This window comes from Callithrix jacchus, chromosome 11, assembly GCF_049354715.1.
Source record: "Callithrix jacchus isolate 240 chromosome 11, calJac240_pri, whole genome shotgun sequence".
Taxonomy (NCBI): domain Eukaryota; kingdom Metazoa; phylum Chordata; class Mammalia; order Primates; family Cebidae; genus Callithrix; species Callithrix jacchus.
The window spans coordinates 117,299,997-117,327,990 of record NC_133512.1 but is presented as its reverse complement, the minus strand read 5'-3'; the positions used below and the strand labels follow the sequence as shown (position 1 = coordinate 117,327,990).

General features: G+C 41.0%; 1 protein-coding gene across 9 annotated transcripts in view; it reads right to left on the bottom strand.

Moving 5' to 3' along the window:
- UBE2H (ubiquitin conjugating enzyme E2 H) overlaps positions 1-27,994 on the bottom strand; it is a 115,129-nt gene that overhangs the window by 52,808 nt on the left and 34,327 nt on the right. For 3 of the 9 annotated variants that reach the window (XM_078343772.1, XM_078343769.1, XM_078343771.1), the window contains one exon: positions 2-81. The exons of 5 other annotated variants lie outside the window; for them this stretch is intronic. The gene's annotated coding sequence lies outside the window, so the exon portion shown is untranslated. Of the gene's footprint in view, position 1; positions 27,130-27,994 lie in introns of those variants that run through there. One more of the 9 variants, XM_078343768.1, reaches the window with a different exon arrangement.

Here is a 27,994-nt window from a genome sequence, read left to right as displayed (position 1 = left end):
CCTATTTCTGGGCGTGCTGGTCAGGCTGGGAGACTGGTGGGACTCACTAGAAGGTGCCTCATTACTTTTTCTGTTTCAAAGCTTAAAAATATAAAATACCCTTCAGATGCCGTTCTGGTAAAAACTCACTAAATAAAACCATAAATCACATTTTATATTCACCTTTTTTGATCTTATTCACAAATACTACTTTATACACATTTAGTATTTCCTTATTAAGGGGTATCACCACTTTGTGTAGAATGACGATTAACGGTTCTAAGAACCTAAGTCCATTTCACGTTTAAAGTGCCAGCCAACCACCACATTATTTTCCCTGAAAGGCATTACTGATTACACAATCTAATATTTAAAGGCAAATGCCAAACTGTCATGAGATAAATTATATTCTTGGCAAAATGTGTCTATCAGGGTTTTACAAGTGATTTTTATATAGTTCTGAAATTTTACAGAAAGGGAGCCAAAGGCAAAGTCTGTGCCATAGGATTGACAATAACAGGTCAAGGACCAAGGATTCAGGGACCATTGTATCTAAATTTACTGGTAACAAGTTCATAAAAGGCTGCCCTCCCTGAGCTGTGTGGAAGGAAACAAGGCCCTGGCATGAAGAATGTGCTTCTGTGCACAGGGCAGAAACAAGCTGCGTGGATTTCTCTCTCTGTTCGGACCCAGCTGTTTCCTACTCTCCTGGAGATGAATCACACTAGAAAAGCTGAAGAAACTTGGCAACTTTCACTATCTGGTTTGTTTTGTTTTTTCTTTTGTAAAAAAAAAAAATATGTCTGTTAATCCATTAATATGTAAGTATCACAAAAATAGTGCTTTTGGGGGATATGTTTATAAGGAATCCTTCTCTTTCAGAGACATAAATGGAAATATTTACTAATAAAAAGGTATCTAAGATTGGCTAATAAATAACCCAATGTGGGTAGGAGAGGTAGAGAAGAAATAGTAGTAGCCCAGCAATGTTAATGATTGAATCCCATGTTAATGATTGAGTCCTAGTGGCACACGGTGATTTGTTACACTGTTCTTGCTATTTTTGTTTTATATTTTAAGTTTTCCATAATAAAAAGTTCTTTAAAAACCTAATAACATAGTTATCATCAAAAGTTTAGCTTTGTAGAGGCATAAAGGTTTAGAAGAACTTAGCTACTAGAGCTCTCTTAAACTTTTTTTTTTTTTTTTTTGAGAAGTCTCGCTCTGTCGCCCAGGCTGGAGAGCAGTGGCGTGATCCTGGCTCACCACAATCTCTGCCTTCCAGGTTCAAGTTTCTCTTGCCTCAGTCTCCTGAGTAGCTGGGATTACAGGTGCATGCCACTATGCCCGGCTAATTTTTGTATTTTTAGTAGAGACAGGGTTTTACCATGTGGCTCAGGCTCCAACTCCCAACCTCATGATCCGCCTGCCTCAGCCTCCCAAAGTGCTGGGATTATAGGTGTGAGCCACTGTGCCCGTCCTCTCTTAACATTTATGAAACAATCTAAGTTTTCCTGAAATATAACAGTTTGAAGGAGACAAAAATGTTTCTGAGGTTTAACAGTTTGAAGACGACCAAAAAAAAGCAAGTGATTTAGTATTTAAGAAAACAAAGACTGGCCGGGCGTGGCTGCTCATGCCTGTAATTCTAGCACTTTGGGAGGCCAAGATGGGCAGATCACCTGAGGTCCAGAGTTCAAGACCAGCCTGACCAACATGGAGAAACCCCATCTCTACTAAAAATAAGCCTCATTTCCCCTAAAAATACCAAATTAGCCGGGCATGGTGGTACATGCCTATAATTCCAGCTACTAGGGAGGCTGAAGCAAAAGAATCACTTGAACCTGGGAGGCAGAGTTGTGGTGAGCCAAGATCGCACCATCGCACTCCAGCCTGGACAACAAGAGTGAAACTCCATTTCAAAAAAAAAGAAAACAAAGACTTTACATTGAAAGAGAAGCATACTCTGCCAAGACAGTCAATCAATAGCTAATATTCTGAAGGAAACAAGTTTAAGTGGCTTCATAAGGATGTCTGAAAAACTCAATCACATGGAAGAAAGACAAGCATGTGTCTGTACATCCATGACAAACAGCCTCTGGGCAACATCCTAACTAAAGATATGCTCTTTAACGATAAGGAAAAATGGTTATGTCCAATAGAAAGGCTCCTGGTTGAAATAAGAGCTGAAAAAATTTTAAGGTTTTTAATGTTCTTCAAATGAAGAGGGGGAAACTTTTTATTTAATTGAATGGCAGAAATAAAAGTTATTCAGAAAATAAGCATAACTTGGGAAAAGATTGCTAATAAAGAGAAAAAAAAGAAAAATGGCACAGAGAAAAGACTATGGGGGCAGGGTGGGCTTCAATCAGTGATGAAATCCATATGTATAAAAATTAGGGACCATTGCAGTGGCTCACGCCTGTCATCCTAGCACTTTAAGTAGCCAAGGTGGGAGGACTGTTTGAGCCCAGGAATTTAAGATCAGCCTGGGCAACATAGCAAAACCCTGTCTTTACAAGTAATTTTTAAAAATTTGCCAGGAATGGTAGCTTGCTCCAATCTGTAGTCCCAGCTACTTGGAAGGCTGAGGTGGGATTGCTTGAGCCTGGAAAGTCTAGGCCACAGTGAGCCGTGACTGGACTACTGCATTCCAGCCTGGGCAATACAGCAAGATCCCTATCTCAAAAGAAAAAAAGAAATAAGCGGGAGGACAAAAAAAAAATAAAAAGAATTAGGGCATATTTGTATTCATTTATCTCAACCTGGGAGGCAATACTATGTCAAGGGCAAATAAACAAAACAACATACTTGTGTCATTATCTTCTAAGCTCAAGCAGTTTTATTCCGTGTATCCCCCCCAAAACTATTTTTAAGAATTAACAGGAACCTATTAAACTGAGTTATGAAGAATATAGTCTAGCTCTGTTAGATCCGCAAAAGATCAAAGAGGCTTTATTTCTAATCAGAGTTGGTTTCCTAAATATTCTATACACCTTTCAGGTAAGCATCATAAGGCAAACTAACTGTTTTGTTTTGTTTTGGAGGCAGAGTCTTGCTCTGTTGCCCAGGCTAGAGTACAATGGTGTGATCTCGGCTCCCTGCAACCTCCACCTCCAAGTTCAAGTGATTTTCCTGCCTCAGCCTCCCTAGCTGGGATTACAAGTGTGGATCACCATTCCCAGGTAATTTTTACATTTTTGATAGAGACAGGGTTTCACCATATTGGCCAGGCTGGTCTTGGCCTCAAGTGATCTACCCACCCTCAGCCTCCTGAAGTGCTAAGGATTACAGGCATGAGCCACCGCACCCAGCCATAAAAACTACTCTTAAACAGAGACTGTCTTCAGGAAGTTTGAAGTCTAGCAAGGGAACAGGAGATCTGTTCATTAGGAAGTGCAGAAAGAGTTTGCATAAAGCACTTCTATAGCTCAGAGTAGGAGAAATTTCTTCTAGCCTGGAGGGAGGGATAGGGACGGTCTGCTATGGAAGGTAAGGATTTATAGAATGTCTTAAGCAGAGTGTGATTTGGACACGCTGAGGTGGGAGAAGGAATTTAATGCAAAGGTTCAGTATACGACTGGTCCACAAAATTGAGAACAATACATATTTATTTTGATGAGTGGACCAAGGGAATACTAGAAAGTAGGCCAAGACCAGATTATAGAGGGCTCCGAAGTATGGATTTATCTGGCAAACAGGGAAACAGTATTCCATGCACAGTGCATCTATGTGTGCTTTACAAAGATAACCCACTGTGGTGTGTAGGACTGGCTAAAAGTGGGAATAAACAGTGTTAAAGCAAAACAGTAGAAAAGAAATATTCAAGGCCTCAACTAAGATAATAGCGACAGGAATGATGGGAGATTAAACGGGGCCCTCACAGGCCTTCACAGCTGAATAGACCTGGCAGAGCCAGTAGAAAGCTCCAACATTGCTACAATGTCTAATTTTCATAAGAAACCAAAAACTGGATCTCCAAATCAATCTTCTAATTTCTAAATCAATCTCTAAATTTCTAAGTGTAAACAAAGCATATATGCTCCAATGTCTCCCTCTCAGTGAGGCTTTCTGGGACATCCTATTTACAACCACATACTCCTGACATGCCCACCACGCAATATACTACATATTTTACTTTTATCTCCTACTGCAGTGTAAGCTCCATAAGGGCAGGAATTGTTTATTTTGTTCAGACAAGAGTACCAGCAAGCAGTAGACACTCGATATAAAATGAACATGAGGCCAGGTGCAGTGGCTCACACTTATAATCCCAACACTTTGGGAAGCAAGGGTGGAAGGATCGCTTGAGGTCAGAAGTCTGAGACCAGTCTGGGTAACATAACAAAACCCAGTCTCTACAAAAATGAAATTTTTAAAAATTAGCCAGGCATGGTGGCACACGCTTATAGTCCTAATCAGGAGGCTGAAAGGGGAGGATCGCATGAGCTCAGGAGTTAAGTCAGAAATCAGCATTGGCAACACAGTGAGACCCCCGTCTCTACCAAAAATACCAAAAAAATGAGCTGGGCAGGGTGGCACAAGCCTGTAGTCCCAGCTACTTTGGAGGCTGAGGCAGGAGGATTATTGGAGCCCAGGACTTTGAGGCTGCAGTAAGCTATGATGGCACCACTGAACTCCAACCTGGGTGACACAAATAGACTCTGCTGCTTAAAAACAAATAAATTTAAAGCAATTTTAAAATAATATGAACACTGGAATGAAGTTGAGACCTTAATATAATTTTTGCCTGACAGGTGAGGTGATACTATACATACACACACACACACACACACACACACACACACACACACACACATATATATTTTTTGAGATGGAGTTTCACTCTTGTTGCACAGGCTAAGTGCAATGGCACAGTCATGGTCCACTGCAACCTCTGCCTGCCAGTTTCCAGTGATTCTCCTGCCTCAGCCTCCCAAGTAGCTGGGATTACAGGTGCCTACCACTATGCCCCGCTAAGTTTTGTATTTTTAGCAGAAACAGGGTTTCACCATGTTGGCTAGGCTGGTCTCCAACTACTGACCTCAGGTGATCCATCTGCCTTGGACTCCCAAACTGCCGGGATTGCAGGCATGAGGCACTGCACCCAGCCAAAGGTGATACTATTAATGGCGAAGTGAAACACAGGAGAGCAGGAAGTAGTTTTCTAATGAAAGATACTATTAATAAGTTTACTTCTGAACACACTAAATTTGAGGTTATCAGTAGATAAATCAAATGGCAATACGTTATAAACAGCTGGAAAACTCATGACTTAAAGTCAACTTGAAAATCACTTAAATCTGAGCCTGTTTCTTAATCTCTAACCAAAGGGGGGAGGGACATTACCTCATTCACAGAATTGTGGAAAATTAAATAAAATACTGTATATCCAAAGATACTGGGCCCAGCAGCTGACACGACAGGAACTTTTTAAATGTAAAAATAAATATACAGAACTCTGCCTAAATGAATTGCCACAAAACTAAAATTCAAAGGTTTTTTTTAACATAGGGTTTTTTTTTCTCTTTATAGTTTTGGTTTTTTCCTACGTGCTTAAGCAGAATACTAAAAAAAGCAAACTACACCCTTTCTTGATGCTGGGTCATCATTATGAATAATAGTTGCTACACTGTACTATAAAATACAAGGATGCCCTTAGGAACAAATAAGAAATATACTTATTTTTTGCTATAGAAAATTCCCCATTGTTATGCTAAAGTCCTTGCACTGAGGGGTTCTTTTCCTGGTTTCTCTTTGTTCTTTTTTAAAATTTTTATTTATTTATTTATTTTTTATAAGATGGGGTTTCACCATGATGGCCAGGATGGTCTTGAACTCCTGACCTCAGGTAATCCACCCACCTCAGCCTCCCAAAGTGCTGGGATTATAGGTGTGAGCCACTGCGCCTGGCCTTCTCTTTGTTCTTAACCTTCAGCTATGTTTGGGAGATGTGACAAGGCTACTATCCTTTAAAACGTATCTACAATAGGCTAGAAAAATCAGGTAACCGAAGTTCATAAAATTACTGTATGTAGGAAAAAAAAAAAAAAGGAAAATATATCCTAAGAAAGATACACTCCAATCAACTTTTAGCAAGTTTACAACTATAATAGTTGGCCAAAGCTGTCAAACAGCTTCTGAGTAAGGGAAGTAGCACTTAAAAATAGCCATTTCAAAATAAATATGTATTGCCCAGAAGCAAAAAAATAAAAATAAAAATTGGCAACTTACTATGGTATCCTGAATACTCAGCTTAGCTTTTCCCTGAATATATTATTCTATCAGACTTCCAAATAATAAAGTAAAAAGACTGGAAAAAAAAAATTGACTCATAGAAAAAACTTCAGACTTATCAGAAATCTAAGTACCACACCCCTATACTCAACAAAGTATTTTTAAAGGCAGATTTACAAAGTGAGACAGTCAAAGTCAGAGTGACCCAATTGCAGAAACAGTTTGAGAGAGAGAAAAGTGAAGGGAAACAGGGAAAAATAATGATGTCATCTTGATAACAAGAAAATATCGTCGAAACAAAGATTTTGAAAGAAGTTCCAATTTCAGTCACGCACCTTAAGATATTTAGAAGCTAGAAGGCTACTGATGAATATCAATAGCCTCTTAATAAACTTCACTGCTTTGCTGTTTTATGGCAATAGTGCATATTTACTTACTTGCAACTGAAAATTATAAATTTACATAATGTGCAAATGCATGTATATAACTTAGCAGTATATTAGCTAAACAGTATATTACTCTCTTAACTTCTAAAGCGTTCATCAAAAGCTTACTTTTGGGCTGGGCATGGTGGCTTGCACCCTGTAATCCCAGCAGTTTGGGAGGCCAGGGCGGGCACATCACCTGAGGTCAGGAGTTCAAGACCAGCCTGGCTAACACAGCAAAACCCTGTCTCTACTAAAAATACAAAAATTAGCCAGGCATGGAGGTGCATGCCTATGATCCCAGCTATTCAGGAGGCTGAGGCAGTAGAATTACTTGAACCTGGGAGGCAAAGGTTGTGGTGAGCAAGACTGTGCCATTGCACGTGAGTCTGGGCAACAGAGAGAGACTCAGTCTCAAAAAGATAAAATAAAATAAAAATAAATTAATAAGCAAATAGGACCAGTGGCTCAGGCCTATAATTCCAACACTCCAGGAGGTCAAAGCAGGCTGATCTTCTGAGCTCAGAAATTTGAGACTAGCCTGGCCAATATGGCAAAACCCCATCTCTATGAAAAATACAAAAATTAGCTGAGCATGGTAGCATGTGCCTATAGTCCCAGTTACTCGAGAGGATTGCCTCAGCCCAGGAGGTCAAAGTTGCAGTGAACCATGATCACTCCACTGCACTCCAGCCTGAGCAACAGAATAAAACCCTGTTTCTAAATTTAAAAAATGATGTCCTTTTGTTTCATATCTAATTCCCGTAATTGTTTAAAAATTTCTTTTCTCAGAGTGGCATACTAATTATACAGAAAAGTAACACTCACTGTCAAATAACTATCAGCTACTCAAGCATTCAGTTTAAAATCTGCAAACTTGGAAAACAACTTTGAACTGCAGAGAAAAAATAAAGTCCTGCCAGATTCTCAAGACATGAGACACTTCAGAGACATTAACAAGTCCGCAATGAAATTCTAAATCTAGAAAAATTGTTGTAAAAATTTTTTGGAAAACTTCTAGAAGGTAGGACCTTAAAAGACATCTGGTACTTAATTAAAATCCACTTTTTCTGCTCTCAGGAAATTATAAAATTACTTTCAGAGACAACAAAAATCTTTCCTGGTTAACCGTAAGCCTGAAGGGAAACAATGAGCTGTGTGTCTGACATGCTGTACAGAAGTCCCAGGTGGCATTTAGTTATGTCTGTCACAGAGTCTCTATGTGGGGGCTATGGCGTGAAAGGAAGCACAGGCAAAGACCTAGACCTGCAAACCTTAAGGGTTGAGGAGAGATGAAACCCTTGTGCACATGAGAGAAACATGCAGGAAGAGCCTTGTCATTCCAAAGGCAGAACCTACCTAATCACAGGCTGCTAAGACAAAGAAATCACAACCTTAAAAACGACAACAGGCCAGGCGCGGTGGCTCCCATCTGTAACCCCAGCACTATGAGAGGCCGAGGTGGCAGGATCACAAAGTCAAGAGATTGAGACCATCCTGGCCAGCATGGTGAAACCCTGTCTCTACTAAAAATACAAAAATTAGCTAAGCATGGTGATAAGTGCCTGTAATCCCAGCTACTTGGGAGGCTGAGGCAGGAAAATTGCTTGAACCTAGGAGGCGGAGGTTGTAGTGAGCTGGATCATGCCACTGCACTCCAGCCTGATGACAGCAAGACTGTGTCTCAAAAAAAAAAATCACAACAGCATCTCACCTTGAAAACTTCTAAGTCATAGGCAATATATAATTTCCTCATAAATGATATAAAAACATCCAAATAATCAGGTGGCCCTCTGCAAAATCCTAACGAAGACATCTATTTATTTCTTCCCCCAAACTCCTCTTCCCCAAAACATCTATTTAAAAACATCCTACTTCCCCTTTTGGGCTGTATGTGCCTTTGCTGTACCACTCAGAGTGCTCATCACAAAGCAACTTCGCAATATTAACGAAGCTAAATTTAATATGACTTGATGGAATAACTATGTAGTGCCTTTGGTATTCGAGTTTCCAATGTTCTCTGAAAAACGTTGGCCGGGTGCGGTGACTCATGCCTGTAATCCCAGCACTTTGGGAGGCCGAGGCGGGTGGATCACCTGAGATCAGGAGTTCTCAAGACCAGCCTGACCAACATGGTGAAACCCCATCTCTACTAAAAAATTGAAAAAATTAGCTGGGTGTGGTGGTGTGGGCACTTGTAATCCCAGCTACTTGGGAGGCTGAGGCAGGAGAAATCCCTTGAATCTAGGAGGCAGAGTTTGCAGTGAGCTGAGATCGTTCTACTGCACTCCAGCCTGGGCAATAAAGCCAGATTCCATCTCAAAAAAAAAAAAACTTTAAAAACGCTGTTTCCATTTTTCATCTTATTTCTTTTCATTGCATTTATTTACTTGCTGATTGAGACAAGGTCTCACTGTTGCCCAGGATGGAGTGCAGTGGTGCAATCTCAGCTCAGCTCACCACAGCCTCGACTCTCCCAGGTTCAAATGATTCTCCCCCTCAGCCAACCCAGTAGCTGGGACTACAGGCATGCATTACCACATCTGGCTCATTTATTATTTTTTGTAGAGATGGGGTCTCCCTATGTTGCCCAGCCTAGTCTCAAACTACTGGTCTCAAGTGATCCTTCTACCTCAGGTCCTAAAGTGCTAGAATTATAAGTGTGAGTCACCTTGCCTGGACCCCCCTTTTTTTTCCATTTTAAATATAGTTTTTACTCTAACTTGACATATAGACGGCAATGCCACTCAATGAAAATGGCATTTAGCTAAGTCAGTGTATAAAAATCTCTACTCACAGACATTTTAATCAGACATATATGAATCATTCACAGTAAGCAGTTAAATTTTACGAGGAAATATTTTCTCTGGCATTCTTCACAGTGACAAATCGTTACCTCTGTAGAGTGGTGGGTAAGAATAAATACCAAGCAGTGGCACCCCCTCCAGCAGATAAAGATGCTCAAAGTGTGAATAGTAGACCACAGACATGAGCAGGAAGAGATGCTAGATACGACATTACCTCCCTCCTCTTACATTATATTCAGTACCCCAAAGTCACGGAGCCACGTACTCAAAGATCCCACTCCACAAACCAGACCATGTCTTGTCTTCCTTTCCTTCCCTACACTAACTGCCAGTTTATGTCTCTAGAGACTGATTCCCCATCTTAATGACTTCTGTAATATAATCTCAAGAAAATTCTTAAAATTCAAATATAAATGCCTATAAATCCAGAGGAAAAAGGAAAGGTAACACATATGCAATAATAAAAAATGAGTACTTTTATAACAGGTGAGAACCCACTACTCTAAAGCTCTAATCATAGCCCCTTCATTCTCTATCTTATATAACATGGATGGCTGACCCCTGCTGCTCCCTTTACTACTCCAAGTTCATTAAGCATAGCAGGTGTCAAATATTAAGTGGCACTAATAATAATTTAACCTTGATTTCATAAAACTTAAAAGGGGGAAGAATACTAGACTTTGGCCTTTTTAAAGCAATACATGTGCAAAGGAATAAAGTTCAGGTTCAAAATCATCGTCAAGGTTTTATTCTGAAAAAATTGAAACTACAGATGAATACACTAGACAGTGCTAAATGCAATCTACATGCAGAGAACCCTGCGTTCCAAAACAAACGAATATGGCTTTATTCAACTGGGCCCAGTTTCCACTGTCCCTTTGGAAGACTTATGAGAAGTAGTACCCATTATCTGTTGGAAGTTTGATAAAAACTTGTATAAACAGTGTTTTAAAAAATCAGAAAGTAATCTAAAGAGATATGGAAAAATAGCAGTATCTTCTTGACTGAAATTCTGCTTAAAAATTATACAGAAGTGTAGTTAATAGGAAAATACTTTATTTGACAATATGTTCGGATAACTATTACAAGCTGCCTGTATTTATTATCTTTATCAATATTTAGGATGAAAGAACTGCGATAACTTTCAACAGAAACCTGAATACTGCTTTAAAAAAAAAAAAAGTCCCTAGTGAAAATACGCAAAAGAAATAATTTTACAGAAAGAAACTCCCTACCACAAGAAAATCACACCAATGTAAGTAAATAAGAAAACCCTGGAAAGTCAAGGGAGGTGAAAGTAGACTGTAACTAGGTGTGCAATGTGATACAAGAGTGGTTAGAGCTATTTTCAGCATTATACAAGTAACAGGTGATAGATCTCAGAGAAAAAGCCAGCCTGCCGTATTAGCAAGACTGCTAGCTCAAGACCAACAGAAATGACTGACACACAGTTAAGAAATGAGCTGTCAGGTACAATTAGGACATATGGAAGTGATAAATAAATGACATGAAAACCAACCTAATCATTTAAGTAGAAGTTTGAGATTTAAGTATGCATCAACAGTAAGAATAAAGGCTGTATTATTATGAAGTATGAGAAGAACATTAAAAATCAAGTTTCTCACAAGGAGTGCTTCCTGAATTGAATGTGAAAAAAAACAAGCTATTTAGCAAAACAACAGAAAACAAACCTACACACATACACAACAGTGGATGTATACATAGTAAGAAAACTTGACATTGAAAAGGTGACAAAACTATTGAGTTTCCTTCTCTCGTATTTGCACCACAGAGACAAACAGAACTGACAGGTTCAGGTGCCACCAAGTGAGACATGCTGGTGCTGCAATCAGAGGGAATGGTGCAGTGGAAAGCCCCTCCTGAAAGACAAGAGCACCTTCAATACAACCAAATAACCCCATCAGATCAAGTGTTGAATTGTAGGCTTTTTCTCTTGACTTTTAAAAAACATGGCTGGGGCTTAAAAAACAGCCTTTCCACCCCCCCCAACTTCTAGTCCCACTGCCCAGATACTACCATGGCTTATGCACTTTCCATAGAAATGTTTATATACACACACATAAAGACATGTAGGTACAAACTGTTCTGTAAAATACCTCTGCCCATGCATCTATGGAGGATAAGTTTGAGGACATATAGATCTCAGCTCCTTTTTCAGTGCTTGCATAATGTCAATATACCATTTACCTGTCCGTAATTTCACATCCATTAGTGAACATTGTCTGCTGCTTTTTTTTTTTTGCTATTAGTTACAATAAACATCCCAGTACATGTGTGTTGGTATACTTTTTCAAGTAGCTGCCTGCAATTTCTAGAAGTGGAACTTCTATTCAAAGGGCTGTATCCCTAATTTTAATAATGCCTAAATATCCTTCGAAAAGGTTGCACCCAGTTACTTTCTAACTACTATCACATGAGCAGACCTGTTTCCCTCATGCTCTCACCAATACCAATATCAAAGCTTTTATAGTAAAATAAAGTTCACCTTTACACACCACCTCAATTGCCAAATGCAGCTTAAATTTCCCGGTGCTTTTTTTCCTCTCATGCTGTTCACCAATCCACCAGAGGCCTGGCTTCGTGACCCAGGGGGAAAAGCACGCTTTTCACAAAGATTTGCTCTACTGACCTTCCTTCTTGCCTCTCTAACACAACACATGCACGTGCTCAGGATTCATGAACACAAACTTACTAAGATATGAAGCACCTTTCATCAACTATCTCAAAGAGAAGGCTAACCAATTAAATCTCACTTAATCTATGAGACAGGTTAACTCCAGAACCTGACCAGAAAAAACTAAAAATAAGGACAGAGTTTAGTCTATCATGGCATCACTTAAACAACAAATAGTAGTATCTTACCTACATCTCAAATACTTAAAAAGTGTTTGTACTTCTAAATCTACGTCCCAATAAGGCTGGACACCATGGTTCAGGCCTGTAATCCCAGCACTTTGGGAGGCCGAGGCAGGCAGATCACTTGAGGTGAGGAGTACGAGACCAGCCTGGCCAACATGGCGAAACGCCATCTCTACCAAAAATACAAAAATTAGCAGGACATGGTGGCACACACCTGTAATCGCAGCTACTCAGGAGGCTGAGGCAAAAGAATTGCTTGAACCTGGGAGGTGGAAACTGCAGTGAGCTGAGATCACACCACTAAACTCTAGCCTGTGAAACAGAGCAAGACCCATCTCAAAAAAAAAAATTAATAAATCTATGCCCCAAATAGGATATGAAGTTAATTTCTTATTTCTTAGGTGGACCTGATATTTTAAATAGTTCCTTATTCCAAACTACTCTGCTATTACAGCATGCAAAATAATGTGTTCTCACAAAAGAATGACATGGATTTAAGTCACTCAACATCCAACATTCATGTAACATATGTTACTCTCCAATTTGCTTAAAAGCCATAGTTTATCCTTGACTAAATGTGAGATCCCACAGAAGATAATTCAAACACATGGAAGAGAAATTCACTATATCTACATAACATTTGTATAAACTATTTGATTTTATAGTTTCAAATATTATTAAATGACTTTCTCAACCTCACCCCCATGTTCTTTCTCCCTCTCCATGGAATAGTCATATCACCATTGTTGATCAAATCACTATTCAGAGATTACATTATGACCATATAAATATTATTCACTTCTGAGCCATACAGATTAAAATTTGTCTTCTTTACAGTATTTTTCCCCAAGGAAATAAGCACTGTCTTAAACACAAAATTAGTAAGAAACCAATGTATCTATCCTTAATTTGTTCCTCACCTTTGTTTTTTTTTTTTTTGAGATGGAGTCTCACTCTGTTGCCTAGGCAGGAGTGCAGTGGTGGGATCTTGGCTCACTGCAACCTCCGCCTCCCGAGTTCAAGTGATTCTCCTGCCTCAGACTCCCAAGTAGCTGAGGGATCACAGGCGCAGGCCACCATTCCCGGCTATTTTCAGTGAAGACGGGGTTACACCATGTTGGCCAGGCTGGTCTCAAACTCCCGACCAGGTGATTTGCCCTCCTCAGCCTCCCAAAGTGCTGGGATTACAGGCACGAGCCACCACGACCGGCCTGTTCCTCACCTTTTACAGAACTGTCTCAACATGTTTAAACACATTAAGATGAGTATTTGTATTTAAATGTTTTCCCTAGCAAACTGACCTTTCTCACTCTTGGGCTGATGAGTTGTGAAGGATAGGAGCCCAGGCAGTCTAGTTCAAGTCTGTTCTGAGCCACCTATTTGCCTTTCTCTACCAAGACCACAGGGCTTCTGGAGGAGTGTGGCACTCTCAGGCTTGTTCTGACTAGGAAGATGAACCACAGCGAGACTGCACAGTGCCACAGGGAGACGCTGGTGGGAGAGAGGTCGGTGGGGGCTACTACATAGGTGAGAGCTGACAGGTAGCAGATGGGCTGGAGGGAAGCCACATTTCAACGAGATTTTGAAGAACTAAAAGAACTGGATGACTAATTGTACGTAAGGGAGAAGAAAGACTCAAGAATATCTGGTATTTCTAATCTGGCAGGTGATGACACTGTTCTATTTTTTTTGAGGTGGAATTTCACTCTTATTGCCCAGGCTGGAGTGCAACACGCAATCTTGGCTCACTGCAACCTCTGCCTCCTGGGTTCAAGTGATTCTCCTGCCTCAGCCTCCTGAATAGTTGGGATTACACAGGTGCCTGCCACCACACCTGGCTAATCTTTTGTATTTTTAGTAGAGACTAGGTTTCACCGTGTTGGCCTGGCTGGTCTCAAACTCTTGACCTCAAGTGATCCACCTGCCTCGGCCTCCCAAAGTGCTGGGATTATTGGTGTGAGCCACTGTGCCTGGCCGATGACACTGTTCTAATAAAAATAAAAGGCAGGCAGGGGTAGCAAGAGCAAGTTTGGGGACAGGGAGAGAGATGAACAATGTGGAACATTTAAGATGATGAGACAACAAATAATTGTCCAATAGACAACATTAAGTATTATTAACCCATTTTCATCTAGTCCTACTTTTTTCAAAGTAGATTTTTAAAAAGGGAACTCAGCATACAAAGAGTTTTAAGTAAAGGTTGAGCAAATGAATAAAATATAACTTCAGATCTTAGTAGACTGAGGGATGATTTTTTGTTGTTGTTTTTTGAGACCAAGTCTCACAGTGCTGCCCAGGCTGGAGTGCAGTGGAACGATCTTGGTTCATTGCAAACTCTGCCTCCCAGGTTCAGGCAATTATCCTGCCTCAGTCTCCTGAGTAGATGGGATTACAGTAGCTGGGATTATAGGCACCTGCCACCATGCCTGGCTAATTTGTGTATTTTTAGTAGAGACAGGGTTTCACCATTGATGGTCAGGCTAGTCTAGAACTCCTGACCTCATGATCCGCCTGCCTTGGCCTCCCAAAATGCTGGGATTACAGCTGTGAGCCACCACACCCAGCCAGGAATGTTTAAATAACATACAAGTCTCTTAACAAAACCCATTGCACAGCCAGGTGCGGTAGCTCACACCTATAATCTCAGCACTTTCGGAGGCCAGGGCAGGCAGATCACCTGAGGTCAAGAGTTCGAGACCAGTCTGGCCAACATGGCATAACCTCGTCTCTACTAAAAATACAAAAAATTAGCCAGGCGTGGTGGCAGGTGCCTATAATCCCAGCTACTCAGGAGGCTGAGGTAGGAGAATCACTTGGACCTGGGAGGCGAGGCTACAGTGAGTCGAGATCGTGCCATTGCACTCCAGCCTGGTCGACAGAACGAGACTCCATCTCAAACAAACAAAAAACTCAGAAGTGAGAATAAGAGAAGCTTTATGGGACGGGGGAAGGCTTAGGAGTAGAACAAACCTGGGTTTGAGGCCCATCTTCCCCACTTCCTAGGTAAGTAGCCTAGGGCCTCCCTAGTTAAGGTGAGGGAGCTTGTTAGAAATAAATACATTGGGCCTCAGGTTTCAGACTAACTGAATCAAAATCTGCATTTTAACAAGAGTCCCCAGTGACTGAAGAGCACCAGCCTAAAGCAATGTTCTCTAAGCCTTGCCTCCCCACACCATTTACAAAAGTGGGGATAAGCACATTCACCCTATGGGGAAGCTGAGGATTAACAGGTGACAAACATTTACCAAGCTTCTATCAAGATAATGTTAGTGTCTTACATATGTTACACCATTTAATCCTCTCAACAACCCTATCATGCAAGTATCGTTTTCATTATAAAAAATGAATACATTGTCAGGCTGCAACACTGTCCAAGGTCGGACTGTTGGTGAGTAGTAGAGTTGCTACTCACTGTGGCTCCCGGCTCCGCATTTGGCTTCCCATTAACCTCAATAATGCATATGCGACCTAGTGCAGCCAAGGACACAGAATAAATGTGAGAACAGGGGAGGAAAGAAGGCTTGCACCTACAGAGAATCTAAACAGTTTAAAGCACCATCAACAAAATTCAAAAACTGTACTCATACAAGCTTAAATGACTCAGCTGTGCTTATCCTTGAACTGATATTCAGATAAGGATGTGGCATTAAATGAACAGTATTTATTTCAATAGTTGTGCTAAAATAGATCAACCAGCAGAATGCAACAATAGTTAATAAGACTATATGAAAATTCTCAATACGACACAGAAAACTCTCAATATAGCTATATTCCAGGCTACTGAGGGACAGAAATTCAGACAAGAAAAGGAACATCCTAAGAGTGTCTGCACTTGTAGGATATATTTCACATAAAGACGGAAATTCTTGGCCAGGTATAGTAGCTCACATCCCTGTAATTCCAACACTTTAAGAGGCCCAGGTGGGAGAACCACTTGAGGCCAGGAGTTTGAGACCAGCCTGGGCAACACAGCAAGACCTCATCTCTACAAAATTTTAAAACTATGACTGGGTGTGATGGCTCACATCTGTAATCCCAGCACTTTGGGAGGCCAAGGCAGGATTTCTTGAGCCCAGAAGTTCAAGACTAACCTAGGCAACAAAGCAAGACCCCATGTCTATTATTTAAAACACAAAACAAAACTAGCTGAGCATGGTGTTACACACCTGTTATCCTAACTACTGAGGAGGTTGAAATGGGAGGATCCTTTGAGCCCAGGAGTTCAAGGCTACAGGTAGTACAAGGCACGCTGGCATGTGCACTCCAACCTGGGCAACAGTGATACCCTGTCTCTTAAAAAAATAATAAATTCTAGGTTATCTTTCAATAATTAAGTATTAACATCCCAGAAAAGAATGTGCAAAATTAACATGTAGAATCCCAAGTGCTAGTTCCGAACAAATCTTAACGATGTGAATCACTCACTGTATCGACAATTGTCTAATTTCACTCATCCAAGCCCACAATATGCCTGACATGCTCTCGGTCTGCCACACGCCTCCTCTCTGCCTTTCTAGCCACACTGGTCTTTCATTTCCTCAAACACAGTAAGCTCTCTTCCTTCCCACGGCCTTTGCAATGGCTGTTTCTTCTGCCCAGCCCTGACTTCCCTGTTCTGACAGATAGCTTGCTGATTGTTATCCTTTACAGTGTGTCTTTTTTTTAATAGATATGGGAACTCACTATGTTGGCCAGGCTGGTCTCAAACTCCTGGCCTCAAGCAATCTTCCTATCTTGGCCTTCCAAAGTGCTGGGATTAACAGTGTAAGCCACTGCACCAGGCCTTTATGATGTGTCTAAATGGCACTTCCTTAGAGACATTTCTGACCACGTGAAGTACATGCCCAACAGACCATCCCAACTATTCTCTACCTCATTCTACTGTCTATTTCCCTGTAGGTTTTATCATGAGTATTATTTTGTCTGTTTATATCCTCCCTCACCTAGAACAAAATTCGAGTTCCAAGAGGGCAAGAACCCCATCTGCTTTTATTCCTGTTGCTTAGCTGAGTGCCTAGCCTATAGTGGATGCTCAACAGAAACTGGTTAAATGAATAGTGTGAGTAGGTGCCAGACACTATGCTAGACAGCAGGATCTAGAAATAGGAGAGCATCTGCCCTCTGAAAGCTCCAAGTTTAGTAGTGAAATGAACAATCAATTACCAAAGAGGAAGATAAGAGTGATATGAAGATGACCCAGCAATGCTGAGGAGGCACACTGAAGGTGCTTCTGTCCTCATCCAGGAGGTGGGGAAGCCAAAGTTGTTTTCAAGAGGTGGTGATGCTGGCCAAATGCAATGGGAGAATAGCATTTTGCTCTTACATGGCAGCTACAGTGAAGTTTTTTCCAAGGACATGAAATAAGATGGCCCCTCAGAGTTTAACTCGAGAACACACTTTGACTGAGGGGAGTACAAGCCATCTGAAAGAGAAAATCTGGTTTCCCACATAGCAAGATTCAAGTACAGCCAGAATGAATGTATTCAGACATGCAAAGAATCAAGGTATCTCACAAAAGGGTCACCCCTGCAAGCACGGAAGAAGAATGAAAGAGACTGGCAGGGGCCACTGAAGCAACTGGATAGGGAAGAAAAGGGAGTCTTTGTTCACAGACATGAGTTTTCTGGTCACGACAGATATATGATGAGATGGTGGCATCATCAGATTGTGTCAGACCATTATACATTTGATTCATCTCATTGCTTTTAATTCCTTCTCAAATAACCTTCTTTCCAGTTATAGTATGGGATCCTACCTATGTTAACTTATAGGGAGCACACACTGGTACATAATGAAAATTATATGCTGGTTTTCCAGTTGTACCTTATAGTCTTATGAGCTTGTTTAATCTGATGCCATGGAAGTAGATCTGCTCTTAGTTCACAAATTAGATGCTTGGAAGGCAGGGGAGTCCCCTTTCCCACAAAGAATAAGGTTGGCCAGAACTCAAAACAGAGAGGAGGAAAAAGATTTTTTTAAGAAATGTTTGAGGTGGACCTGACAGATACAGAAAGAAAAGGAAGAGGGACAAGCCAAGGATGATTCCAAGGTTTGTGGCTTGAGTTATCTGGGGATGGTAATACCATTCAGCAATTGAGGAATAAGAGAGGGCCTAAGACTTACAGAGAGGTCAGGCACAGTGGCTTACACCTGTAGTCCCAGGTACTCAGGAGGCCAGAGGATGATTTGAACCTAGGAGTTAGAGGTTACAATGAGCTATGATAGTGCCATTGTACTCCAGCCTGGGCCACAGAGCAAGGCACTGCCTTAAAAAAAATAAAATAAAAATAAAAAAAGACTGAAAGAGATGTTCCATTTAAGACATATTGAATCTGGGGTCTCCGAAGAGCAGCAAAGAGATGTCCAATAGGTATTTGGCCATCTAAGACCAGAGCTCAAGAGATATGAAATTTTTATTCTAAAAACACATTCAGGCAATAATAGAAGAAATCACCCAAGAAAAGGGTACTAACTACCAAGAGATAAGGATGAACTGTGAAACCCTGAGTAAAGTCAATTTTTTTTTTTTTTTGAGAATGGAGTCTTGCTCTGTTGCCCAGTTGTGCCATCTCAGCTCACTGCAACCTCTGCCTCCAGGTTCAAGTGATTCTCATGTCTCAGCCTTCTGAGTAGCTGGGTGGCATGTGCCACCATGTCCGGTTAATTTTTGTATTTTTAGTAGAGACAGGGTTTCACCATGTTGGCCAGGTTGGTCTTGAACCCCTGGCCTCATGTGATCCGCCAGCATCAGCCTCTAAGTGCTTGGATTACAGGTGTGAGCCACTGTGCCCAGCCCTGAATAAAGCCTATATTTAAGGAAAGAGGAACTTACAAGGTATCCTGAGAAACAGATACGTATCTAGAATTATTTTAAGTATTTGCTAGGTTATCATTTAATGTCTGCTTTCAATAAATACATGCAATGTCTTACAGAGAAAACACAAGTTTTAAAAAGAAAAACATTCCAAGGTGCAAATGATGGGGAAAAAAAAAAAAGAAAAACAATTTGCTTATAATAAAGTTACTGAAAAAGACAAAAGTTCTTTCAGAATACCATAATATGGCTTCCTGGGACAGGAAGGAAACCAATGAGATACACCCTCCTGACCTCTTACCAGTACTTCAAAAAGTGCAATAAAGCTGGTTGAAAGAAACAAAGAAGTTTCTTTTGGGACCTACTTTAGACACTTAATCCTTGCCAAAAGTCCCAAGTCCATGATGCTAACTACCTTTGGATGAATTTTCAAGGCAGAGATAAAATCTCCAATGTGCATTTTAATGACTAACACTGGTTTTGAGAGACATTACTACACATTTGTGCTCTGGAAGAGACCAGAGCTTCGGTTTCTACGTGGATGCTATAGCAGACTACTAATCTCCCCAGTAGTGTCACTGAATTTGTGACTCACCGAGTTAGAAGAGCTACTTAAAGGTTTATCATCATCAAAAGCCATTTATTAGGTTTTTGTTGTTTTTGTTTTAGCAAACTGCTTAAAACCATGTTGTACATTTCCTACCCCATCATAGTTTACAACTTTGCTGGGTAAGATCGAACGACTCCAAAAAATGCCTCTGGAATTTCAACACAAGTTGTGATGGTTAAGTGCCAAAACAAGTGGTATGATAGCAGTCAGGATGCAGGAGTAATCAGCAAAGCCTGGATCGTGTGAGAAAATGGGGCTTGAGCCAGACTTTAGGGAAAGGCCAAGTAGTCAAGAAGGAATATGAAGTCCAAGAAATATCGTAGGCAGGGTGCAGCTGAGAACAAAGGCACAGATACAGAAACTGTGCCTAGAACCGGCTAATCAGTTTTACTGGAATAAGGGGTTCACATAGCCAGGCTGTGGTACATAAAGACAGGTAAGTAGACGAAAAGCAAGGTGGTAGCGAGCCAGACCACAGAAGTTTGTACTTTAGCCTATGAACAGTACATAGCCTGTAAAGGTTTTGTGCTCAGGTAGACAACAGATGCAAAGCATGATTTTAGAAAAATTAATCTGGCAACTGTGTATAGAAAGGGTATGGAATAACATGATTGTGGAGAGGTATACATGTGTCAAAACTCATCAAATGTATATATTTAAAGCTGCTGAATTTTACTGCATATATTACACCTCCGTAAACAACTAATTTTTAAAAAACAAAGGTAAAGACAAGAATAAGCTGACCATTAAGAATGCAGGCTAGACGGCTGGGCACAGAGGCTCATGCCTGTAATACAAGCACTTTGGAGGCCAAGGTGGGCAGATCACCTGAGGTCAGGAGTTCAAGATCAGCCTGACCAACATGGTGAAACCTCATCTTTAAAAAAAAAACAGACTGGAAAATCCTGAACATTTGATAGCTGAGATTAATTTAAGACAGCTGCTTATATGCATTTTTCTCCAACTTTAGCAACCTAACACTAGTAGCCTGAAACCAGCCATGATGGAGTATTTATACCTCAGAAATCAGCAAACATTAGAAACCAGGGCTTTACCCCCTCCCCAGGGTGGTTGTTCAATATTCACCAGCACACCACCATGTCATTTCTATACAAGGTTTGGCTTGGGTATGGCACTATATGAAGAGTTCGATATTTCTTCTAACTCAAAAGAATGACATAATTCTGAAGCACCATGTCTCAATCTTACCATCAGTAGATGGTTATCAAAAGAGTGTAAGATTTAAGGGCCTAACATTTTACTAGTTTCAAGAATTAAAGCATGCCCATGAATAAGAAACCTTTGTTTGTGTCTCTCAATCAAGGCTTCTAGCTATTATGTGGTTTGGGACTAACACCAATTGATGATGATAATGCACAAAAAATTCCAGCATTCATTCCATTATACTAAAGGCTAATTGCATGGGCCTATTATTGGAATATGCTTTCCTAGTTCAACTAGCTGCATTTCAATAGAGAAAAGAGGGTTTTCTGGAGAAACCCTACTGTGAAAAGATGAACTTTGTCTTAACAACTTCAGTTTCAGAAACTATTCATTTATAGATGCCTATTTCACGTCTCTGAAGCAAAATGGTTCATTTGTTATGTAGATTACTAAGCAGTCACTCACTCAAAATAAAAAGGTTTCTTCTTTTAGAGGCTCCAGCTAACTATCTGCATAGGCTCAATCTCAAAACTAGCTAAGTATACTGCTAAATATGATAGCAAATAATTGTTTTGAACCCATCTGATTTAGTTGCAGAGAAACATGAATGAGCATCACCTTCCAATTTTCCAACCCACTTTCCAGGGGCCAATGTCTGGTTATCCCCAAGAAAGACTGTCTGCTCCTTGGTTTCTTACCAGTAAAGGGAAGAAATGGGGGTCACAAGAAGGGGATATGGCAGGAGGTACAGAATGATGTTCTCTACTGCAGATCTGACTCGATGAGTCCTTAACTAAGAGCCTTAAGTTTTGTTTCAAAATTTCTTAAGTCCATTGCTTAGAATTTGGAATGTAATTTCCCAAATATAAAAGCCAATTTAACTCACTTATATCTGAAGTATACTATTTAACTCTGGAATATTAACCATCATCTATACCAATGCTTTCACTAGAAAATGTAAGTGCATTTGGAGTTTTAATGGAGACACTAAAACAAACCATCATTTGCACCTCATTGCAATTGGAGCCCCTCTCTCTCAGAGAAGGAATGCAAGACACAGGAAGAAAGACCATGAAGAACTATGTAATGTAAGGAGCAGGGAGAAAATGTCAGGTGGGAAAAATGACTGGAAATGGGAAGAAGAAGCATGTACAGGAATCACCAGGAGCATGACATTTCCTACTCCACTGATAACTAGAGAGGGGTGGGCAGGGGGTAGGTATTCATCAGACGTGTGCACTTTAATGAAGCACTCCATGAGCTTCTGACCTACACTTCGAAGAACCACTGTTCCAAGGAGTGAGCTGCAAGGCTGTGAAAAACATACAAGGAAACAGTTCAGAGCCCCAGGTCTGCTCACTGAGCATTCTTTCTACCAGACTCCAGTCCAAGGTTCTTTTCCTTTTGCTTCTAATTGCCCTGGAAGAGTAGAAATAAGAATTCCTGCAAAAAGAGATAAATGAGCCAGGAGGATGACTCGCGCCTGTGATCTCAGCACTTTGGGAGGCTGAGGTGGGAGGATCACTTGACCCCAGGAGTTCAAGACCAGCCTGGGCAACATAATGAGACCCTGTCTGTATTAAAAAATATATAAACACACATGGCCCCACCTCTTTAGTAATAAATATTTAACACCCCCCCCCCTTCTTCATAATGCTTAAGCCCAGATATGCAAGACAAACAGTTCTAGGAGCTAGGGACAAAGAGTAAGATACAGAATCTATCCTTTAAGGAGCAGCTTGAAAGAGGTGGGAGTTGGAGCCAGAAGCAAACAGCTGATTACATAAAGTGTATGTGAGGGGAAAACAAAGGGTTCAATTAAAGCATACAGAAGACAGGAAAAGGGTCTAAGACAAATATGGGGCAGGTGGTTCAAGGAAGGCTTTGAGGAAGATGCAAAGCTTGAGGAGAATACTGAAGAATAAACAACAGTGGCTGGGCACGGTGGCTCAGGCCTATAATCCCAGCACTTTGGGAGGCCGAAGAGGGCGGATCACCTGAGGTAAGGAGTTTGAGACCAGCCTGGCCAACATGGCGAAACCCCATCTCTACAAAAATTCAAAAAATAGCCAGGTGTGGTGGTGGGCGCCTGTAATCTTAGCTACTTGGGAGGCTGAGGCAGGAGAATCACTTGAACCTGAAAGGCAGAGGTTGCACTAAGCCAAGATTGTGCTACTGCACTCCAGCCTGGAAGACAGAGCAAGATTCTCTCTCAAGCTAAATAAATAAAGTTACCCAAAAGAGAAAGCGACTCTGTAGAAGAGTTAGGAAGTGTCCCTTGAGAAGGTTAGGGGAGTGGGGAGGCATACAGCATAGCACTGTATCTTAGACTGATGGTAGGAAGGCACTACCTATCAAACTGACTTTTATACCACGGCTGACCTATCTATCAGCCTCTCCATCAAACTGATTTTTTATAACAAGGTTAGGCTTTAAACCAAGGGTGCTAAAGAGCAAAAAAGGAGTTTTAGGCAGGAAGCAGCATAATCAGATGTACTAAAAACAGGATCACGCCTGTAATCCCAGCACTTTTGGAGGCCAAGGTGGGTGGACTGCCTGAGGTCAGGAGTTTGAGACCAGCCTGGACAACATGGTGAAACCCTGTCTCTACTAAAATACACAAAAATTAGCCAGGTATGGTGGTGGGCACCTGTAATACCAGCTACTTGGATGGCTGAGGGAGGAGAATCACTTGAACCCAGGAGACAGAGGTTGCAGTGAGCCAAGATCCCGCCACCATACTCCGGCCTGGGTGACAGAGTGAGATTCTGTCTCAAAAAAACAAAACAAACAAACAAAACAAAACAAAACCAGGATCACTCTGGCAGCCAAGATGAAAGGCAGAGTGGAAGGAGATAGACGAGATGCAGGGAGGCCTGAAGTTGTAAGATGATCTGCAACAGTCCAGGTAAGATCCTGAGGCCCTGAATCAAATAGGGTTGGTAGCGATGGAGGGCAGGGTCGGGGGAGACAATAAACAGGACCGAACAAACAGGATGAGGGAGGTTGTTAAGACACACAGGTTCCCCTATTGGGCAATAGATAAGTGAACATATACAAAAAAACAGACTGCAGTGAATTTGGAGGGAACAGTACTAAAATCAGCATTGAACATGCAAAGTTTTAGAGGCCTGTTGGGATAGTCTTAGAGAGATATTTGGAAGGCAGGCACCTACCCTAACCTACTTTAGGAAACAATTCAACTAAAGATGCATACATATGTTTTTAAGTATTATCATTTTTCAGAGACAGGGTCTCACTCTGTTGCCCAGACTAGAAGGCAGTGGCATCATCATAGCTCACTGTAACCTGAACTCCTGGGCTCAAATGCTCTTCCTGCCTCAGCCTCCCAAGTAGCTGTGGAACTATAAGTGTATGCCACCATGCGTGGCTAATTCTTAAATATTTTTTTTTTTTTTTAGGGACGAGGTCTTGATATGTTGCCCTGGCTGGTCTCAAACTTCTGGCCTCAAGCAATCCTTCTGCCCTGGCTTCCCAAAGTGCTGAGATTACAGAAGTGAGCCACCACACCTGGTCTATAAATCATTTTATAGCAAAGGATGTATTATGTGAAAAGAAGATTGAGAATGAAGCCTATGGAAAAACAACCTTTAATAAATGTACACAGAGAGATGCAGGACCAAGGTAGGCCTTTATTATGAGATAGAATTTAAAATGTTCCCTCAGTTTAGGGATCCACAAACTAGGGCCCACCACCCTGTTTCTGTAAATAAAGTTTTACTGGAACATACCATGCCCATCCATTTATGTATTATCAATGGCTGCTTCTGTGATGAAACAGCAGAGTTGAACAGTTGCAAAAAAAATCATATGGCCCAAAAAGCCTAATATATTTACTACAGGTTGAGGATTCCTTATCTGAAATGCTTAGGACCAGAAATGTTTTGGATTTTGGTTTGGGAATATTTGCATATACATAATGAGATATCTTGGGGATGAGAACCAAGTCTAAACATGAAATTGATGTATATTTCTTTCTTTTTCTAAAGAGATGGGGCCTCATAATGTTGGCCAGGCTGGTCTCGAACTCCTGGGTTGGCGATTCTCCCACATCAGCCTCCCAAATGCTGGGATTACATGCATCAGCCACCAGGCTGGGCTCATTTATGTCTTATATATATCTTATACACATAGTCTGAAGGTAATTTTATACAATATTTTAAATAATTCCATACATGAAACAAAGTTTGTGTTAAGTACTTATGTGTGGAATTTTCCACTTGTGTTATGTAGGTGCTCAAAAAGTTTTGAATTTTGGAGCATTTTAGATTGTCAGATGAGGGATGCTCAACCTGTTTCTGGCCCTTATAAAGCCTGCTCACTCATGCTTTAGTCAATAGCCCTTAGGCGAAGGCTATCCCTACTTCCTACCTCAGTTTCTCCATCTAAGAAATGAAATGTACATTATAAGTTCAACAAGAACTTAAAGGCTCATGATAGTATCGAAGCTAATCATTAAAAAATGTCCTCAAATATTTTGTTCAACACAACCAAGTGAATTTCCAACAAAAGTCAAGGCTTTAAGGAATATAAAAAAGTACAACATAGAATTTGACAATATAGTATTTAAATTACAAGGAGATTTATTGACTCACATGTGCCTACAAAATAAAGGGAATCCCAAATTTTACTTTATATCCAATTCAGAGCATTAACACAACAGTCTACTCCAGAGAACATTCACCTCTACCTGCTACAAAAGGTCCTGGTCTTTTGTAACAGAAGAGAAGGACCACACAGCAGAGAAGTTACTGCTATCTCCACCACCACTGCCATCACTTCCTGAATACCCACCATGTCTAGATGCCATTCCAAGCATCTAAGGCCTGTTTGTTTCATTTGAGCCCCTCAATAACCCATGAGGACATCCATCCATTTTACAGAAAAGGAAACTGAGCCTCAGAAAGGTTAAGAGCCTTTAAACAGGTGCAGTGGTATTCATCTGTAGTCCCGGTTGTTCCGGAGGCTGAGGCACAAGGATCGGGTGAACCCAGGAGTTGGAGGCTGCAGTGAGCTATGATTGCGCCACTGCACTCCAGCATGAGCAAGAGCCAGACCCTCTCAAGGGGAAAAATGGTTAAAAGCCTTACCTCAATCACCTAGTAGGGAGCGGGTGACAGAACCAAGTCTGACCTCAGAGGCTCTGTACTTAACCACAACCCCATACTTTGTAGTTTGTTACTGACATGGAGAGAGTTAACACTTATAAAGGAACAAATGGAATCTGGACACTAAGAACAAATATCTGCTTCTCCTCCCCGCTTGGAACTCAATGCAGATCTTGGAAGCCAGGTTGGTGTCAGCAGCTTAAGGAGGTAGCCCGTATTGACTAAACCAATGGGCTCTGGCCAGACAGCCTCAGAACTACAACCAGGTGCAGCGTCGCTGCCAGCGGACAACATAACAAGTTTCTAACAAGCAACTAAAAAATCAACTTTACCTTTTTTTTTTTTTTGAGTCAGAGTATTGTTCTCTTGTTCAGGCTGGAGTGTAGAGGTGTGATTTCGGCTCACCTCAATCTCCACCTCCCAGGTTCAAGTGATTCTCCTGCCTCAGCCTCCCGAGGAGCTGGGACTATAGGAGTGCACCACCATGCCTGGCTAATTTTTGTATTTTTAATAGATTGGGAGGCTGAGGTGGGTGGATCACTTTGGGAGGCTGAGGTGGGTGGGTCATTCGAGGTCAGGAGTTTGAGACCACCCTGGCCAACACAGCATGTTGGGATTATAGGCGTGAGCCACCATGCTGAACCAAAAATCAACTCTTTCAACAATTTCCCTCCAGAAACAGAGGGCAGCTGACAAAAGAAATAAAAAGACCTTTGTAAATCAGATTACAGTAATGTACTCTAAGAGGTCATAAGATACACTCAGTGGCAAGAACATAAGCTTTCACTTCAAACTGGCCCAGGTTTGAGTTCTGGTTCCAACACAAGGCTTACGAGAGTAAATTAGGTATCTTCTCTGAGCCCACTCCCTTCATGAAATAAGACCACCCTCTTTGCCACACAGTCCAGGGAATTATCAGTATAACAGAAAATTTAGTGGTTCAGAGTCAAAGCTCCTGAGTTAGACAGACTGAGCTTATCACTCAGCTCTACAACTTACTTGGCATGAGATTGGGGCCTAAGGTTTCATCTTTAAACAGAAAAAATGAAAATAGTACCTACCTCTTGGAGTTATTCTGAGGACTGAAGAAGATATTTAAAGTGCTAAAAGCACAGTGCCCTGCCCAGGATGCACTAAATGTCAGCTGTTACTACTATGATTAATGTGTCTGGCACACAGTAAGCACTCCAAGAGACTTTCCTTCAGTCTAAGTTATAGATCAAATGACAACTTCCAACTTAAGGTTCTGATCTTTAGGGGAAACGTCTTTCCCCAAGGCTGTGAAATTAACTTTCATAGCTTTAAAGGAGTGGTAGAAGCACATTTCCTGAGACTGAAACCACGGGCTTCGCTCCCTTTTGTTAAATGGAAGGTTTCTTCATCTGCTGCTTCACACTTTAAAATAAGTACTAAATACTACTACTGGTGCTTTCAGGCAGGCAACACCCTTAACCTCCAAACAGAACACTATTTTCCTCACATATGGTTTTCTGAACACCAGGAAGAAACACTGAAACAGAAAGACATCTGTTTAGAAGCAGAACTTTAACTCTGTAAAATAGCCTGCCTGCACCTATGGCCAAAGCAAAAGCAAACAGACTTAGCTAAGTGGCCCAGACTCTCCTAACCCTGCCTGTTTTCAAGAGAACTCCTACCATCCACACAGCATGCAGCTACCTCTGCAGTCCCCTTGTATCACAAAATCCATAAAAATGTTGAGTTCCACAGATCCTTTCAATCATTAGTTCAGGATACAGAAACAGACCAAAGGCAATGCAAAGACAATCTAGAATTTCAAAATTCTTTGACCTCTACAAGCCTCATAAGTCCATCCAACTAAAATGTACCTTTCATATCAATTATTTAAAAGACAGAAAAAAATCCATAAAACCCTCTGAATCTTGGAAAGCTCTCTCAGATGCATTTTTAAATTTTCAAACGGCTCATAT